Raw genomic sequence first — 5,728 nt, forward strand, 5'->3', positions numbered from 1 at the left:
TCACAGCAATAAGGCTATTTTACTTTTTAACATTTATGTGTCCTCTAGAGTAGCACTTTTAATTTCTTTCAAGAACTTTGCCTTTGTGTTCACAACTTTGCTAACTCTTAAGCATAGAGCCCTAGTTTTTGGGGTGCCTGGGTGGCTCAGTGGGTTAAAGCCTCTGCCTTTGGCTCAGATCATGATCCCAGGGTCCTGAGATTGAGCCCCGCATGGGGCGGGGGTGGGGGGGGGGGTCTCTGCTCAGCAGGGAGCCTGCTTCTTCCTCTCTCTTTGCCTGCCTCTCTGCCTACTTGTGATCTCTGTCTGTCAAATAAATAAATAAATAAATCTCTAAAAAAAAAAAAGAGCCCTAGCTTTCAACCTGTGTTGAGTTTTGACATGCCTTCTTCACTAAGCTTGATAATTTCTAGCTTTTGATTTAAAGTCAGAGACACGTGAATCTTCTTTTCACTCAAACACCCAGAGGCCCTTATAGGATTCTTAACTGGACTAACCCAATTTTGGTTGTGTCTCAGGGAACAGGGAGGCCTGAGGAGGTGGAGAGAGATGGAGGAATGGCTAGGACAGTCAGTCTTTGGGGAGCCAGAACATGCAAAATATTTATTATGTTTACCATCTTATATGAGCACAGTTCATGTTGCCCCCCCATTACAATATTAACATCAGAGTTCACTGATTACAGATGATAGTAACAAATACAACAGTAAGGACAAATTTCAAAGATTACAAGAATTACCAAAATGTGACAACAGAGACATGAAGTGAGCAAATGCTGTCACGAAAATGGTGACAATAGACTTGCTCAATTCAGGGTTGCCATAAACCTTCAATCTGTAGAAAACACAATATCTGGAAGTGCAATAAAACAAAGCACGTAAATAGGTTATGACTATATATACATGTCATACAGGCTTTAGACTTGTTCCCGGAATTTTTGCAGGGGATTTGCTTTGTGATAAACTAGAAGATAAAAAGTGCTTGCCCTTAAGAAATCTATAGTTCAGTGAAGGAGATTGACCTATGGAGTTCTAGAATACAAAGTGATAAATGGGGCAATAAAAATATGTGATAGCTGACGGACAGAAGGAACAAGTGTTAGGTCCCCCAATAATGGGTCTGTGATTAAAGGAGTGAGACTGATACAAAGCGAAGGTCAAGCAAAGCTTTATTTCGCGCCAAGTATCAAGAATCAAACCAAACATTCGGGGCCCGCGCCTCTTACAGAGGGGGTGACCTCTCTCTGCTTCACAGACTAGCTTTTAAGGGCAAAGGCCATGTGGTTGGGCCTGGCCACGCACAGGTGGCCAATGAAATTGTAACACCCAGAAAAAACTGTACAGTCATGTTAGGTCACACATAAGTGACCAATTGAATTATAATTTACCCTAGTAGATATTTGAACCAGCCTATCACCTTGGTCAGAATTGGCGCCTCAAAGGTGACCCAAGGGGCAGGGCCCATACTCCTTGGTAACTAGGGAGAGAATATGCACCCCCCCGCCCCCATCGGAGGTCTCCACCTGGCCTGACCTGCCCTTGTATTTGGGCTTTGTTACCTGGAATTGGTTTCTGGGACTTGTTTTTAAGTAAGTCCCCTGGGAGAAGGGGAGCAGGGACAGTTTAAGGGTTAAACAACAAGGTTATTGTTTAACCTGGATGGAAGTGCTCTGACTAAAATAGGTCCTTACACAAGGAATTCTGAGTCAGGGCTAAAGACGGATTTAGGGAATCAATCTGACTCTTAAAGAATGGATAGGATTTTAATGTTTTATTTTATCTTACTTTAATTTTACTAGTCTAATTTTTTTGTTTAATTTTTAAATTTTATTTATTCTTCTTCTTTCTTTCTTTTTTTTTTTTTTTAAACAAAGGAAGAACACTTACCAGAATTGTGTTTGCTCTTGTAGTCTGAATAACAATGGTTCTTTCTCTAATTGACTGATAGAGTAGTCTGGGTCACAACTGTCTTTAAGATGACCCCAAATTATTTTATAATTAGAATTTTTGTGCCCAAACAGGGATTGGTTATATTCATAGCTCTATTAAATGTCTGATTCTAAAATTGAAGTTTTAAAGTTTCAAATGTTTCTTATCTGGAGAAGACAAACTAGAGATGTTAATGGCAGAACCAGATCAGGAGAGTAATTTCCTACCTGTGGACTAAGCCCCTCAGGGACGGAAGTTTAGTGAGATGGATGTTCAACTCCATATGCACATATGTATTCCTTTTCCAAGCCACAGATACCAGAGGTCTTATCTTGTGTGGTTGCAATAAGACAAAGTGGTTGAGAACACAAAGTTTTGGAGTTGTGCTGCCTGAATTCAAATCCCAGCTTTATCATTAAGTGAGTGAACTTGGGTAAGCCTCTTAATATTTCCATGCCTCAATTTCCTCATTAGTAGTGAGGAGAATATTAAACTTGCCTCAAAGAATAGTTTTAATACTTAAATGAATTATAAACATATATGGGACACTTAGAACAGTGGCTGACACATGGTAACTACTCAGTAAATATCAGTTATTATATATGGGAGTTGGGAAGGCAGATCACTGACATTATTTTGACATTAAAAGAAATTCTTTGTGGGTTATTTCTGAAAAAGCCAGGGCTCACTTGTCTACAGTAGATCCTTGCTTTTTCAAAGAAGCCTATCTCAGTGGATTCCCCAGGTCCTTTGCTCCTCTTCCTACACCCTTCCTTTCCTTCTTGTTTTGTTTTGTTTGTCTGTTTTTTTGGTCCATAGTTTACACATTGGTACCTCTAACCTGTATGTATTAACTAGGAATGTTTTCACCTAATTAATAGTGGTGTCAGGGAGGAAGACCTGATTGCCCTTCAAGGTCCTTCTAGCTAGACTTAGAATCAAATTGATATGAGACGGGAGAAAATTAAATTTAATAGACATACATAGAGGGAATCCACACAAACATGAAATTCCAAAGATGAAGCAATACGAAGCTTACATGAGCTAAGGAGAGGGGTTACAAAGGGGAGGAAGGCCATAGCAGGAAGGTGAAGGGAGATGATTTGAAAAGCTGAGGTCTCCCTATATGCAGATAAAGCTCTTAGGTAAATGGGATTCTCTTGTTAATAGCTCTCCTCTCCAATGTAAATTTACGTAGTTGAGGGGGAGGTGGAGAGCTTTTTCTGCGTCTGCAGGATTTTGATGACTTCTAACTCCAAATAATATTCATGCTAAAGTACCCTATCTTGGTGTATCCTGCCTTTGACCTCTACAGTTGCTTAACCAAATATGGATTTATCTTCTTTATAAGGCAGTCCAAGGCTGGTACAGTGGCTTAAAGATGACATCAAAGCCACAGGCAATTTCTACATTTCTTTTCTACCAACCTTAGATTGGTGGCTTTTTACTCATGATTGCAAGTAGCTGCTACAGAGACAGGTCCTGTATCTGTGCTATAATCAGAGGAATATGGTGGCCTTAACAATGTCTGCTTTACTATCAACAAAGCAAATACTTTACCAAAAGCCCTCAAGAGTTCAATTTCCACCCAATTTTTCAGTCCTTCTGATTGTATACATTATGCTGTTAAAACTGTGGGCTATGGACCACCTATATTAGCATCACCTAGGAATCTGTTAGAAATGGAGAATCACAGGCACTATCCTAGACCCACTGACTCACAATCTGCATTTTTACAATGATTTTACAATTACATTTTACAAGACTTCCAGGTGATAAATACGCACATAAAATTTGAGAACTGGTGTTCATTATATTGACCATAGCTGGTGCATTTTTACTTTATGGGTCTGACTTTGATGCCAATGCATTTTTATTAATCACCTCTATGATAAGGTAGAATAGACTATGGTGGCATTCCTGGCACCCACATAATCCTTCATGCTTAACCTAGTTTCTTTGGTAGGCGTGGCCTTGTTCTTGGTACAGAGTCAACTTGTACCATCGATGCCTTTGTATGACTTTCTAAATATTCTTGTAAAACCTCCTTTTATGCTTCTCTTCTTTCTGGTTGATCCTTGCCACCCAAGGTAGGGATGATTAGAAGAGGAGGAATAGTCCTCTTTCACTGAAACACTTGTGCAATTAATTATTTGCTGAGTTGCTTGTTTGTTTTCTTTCTGCATTTATGTGCTTCAAAGTAAACAAGTTCAAAGTTACTGAGCTCCTTATTTAGTGAAATATATTGTTCTGTGCACTGGGTTTTTCCTCTATTTAGCCTATTGCTATATACTTTGAGATATTTTATTAGGAAAGTTGTCAAAAAAAGATCGATTTTAATTTTCTTTTAGGCAAAGTGCCTTTCACACATGAAATCAATAAACTCTGTTCCCTTTCTTTTTAAAAGTAAATTTTCTTGGAATAGTGATCGAAGCAAATATACCTATAACTTCATAAAGCTATGACAACAGTATAATACAAAATGTTTTAAAATTTGCTCTTAGATTTAAAAATATGCAGTTGATAACTAATATGTTTTTTTCATTAACATGCCAGTGACTCTTGGATACAGTTGCCTGGAGAATTGGATGAACAGAAACAGAATAGGATCAAAATTAACTATATCATTAAAGAGAAGACAAAGGCTAATTTAGGACTGAGACAGTATATTGACCACATGGTATATTGACCACAAAATATCAGGTATTTCAGCACCTCCATATCACATTGCAGAAATGAAGAAAATATTATTCTGTGGGAAATGTCCCTCATTCATATGATTTCAAAGAAGTTTTCCTTCAGTTTAGGACTCAAGAGTAGTATGAGATTTAGAGGGGACTTAGATTGACCAGAAACATAAACATTGGTTCAAAAACCCAAGGAACTTCACAATGAGGTATCACTTCATACCCATTGGTATAGCTATTATCCAAACATAGACACACATGCACACACAGAAAATAACTATTGGTAGGATGGAGAAATTGGAACCCTTCTTTGTGGATTGCTGGTGGAACTGTAAAATAATGCAGCTGCTATGGAAAACACTACGGTGACTCCTCAAAAATTAAGCTTAGAATTAGCATATCATCTAGCAATTCCATTACTGGGTATGTACCCCGAAAGTTAAATTAGGGACTTGAACAGATATAGGTACACTCATATTCATAGCAGTATTATTCATAATATCCAAAAGTAGAAATAACCCAAGTGTCCATCAATGGATGATGAATGGATAAACAAAATGTAGAGTATGCATACAATAGAATAATATTATTCAATTTTAATGCTACAACATGGATGAACCTTGAAGAAATTATGCCAAGTGAAATAAGCCAGTCATCAAAGGATAATTACCATATAAGCCCACTTAGAAGAGGTACCTAGAATAGACAAATTCATAGAGACAGGAAATCGAATGGTGGTCTGGGGGCTAGGAGGAGCAGGGAATAGGGAATTGTTGTTTAATGGTTATGGAGTTTTAGTTTTAGAATATGAAAAAATACTGAATATGGATGGTAGTGATAGTTGCAGAACAAAATGAATGTACTTAACGTGACAGTACGGTATACCTAAAAGTAGTTAAAATCATAACTTTTTATGTTGTACATATTTTGGCACAATAAAAAATTAGGAACTTAAGAGGATGAAGGTTTAACATTTTTCTTTTATCTCACATATTTAAGTTCATAAGCTTAGCACTTACTACAGTGTTCTTTCCTTTATTCAGCAATTTGACTGCAACTGGGGTTGCCAATAGTTCAACAAACATTAGTTGAGTCCCTATTGACTATAAACCA

The sequence above is a fragment of the Meles meles genome, chromosome 1 (assembly GCF_922984935.1).
Source record: "Meles meles chromosome 1, mMelMel3.1 paternal haplotype, whole genome shotgun sequence".
NCBI lineage: Eukaryota > Metazoa > Chordata > Mammalia > Carnivora > Mustelidae > Meles > Meles meles.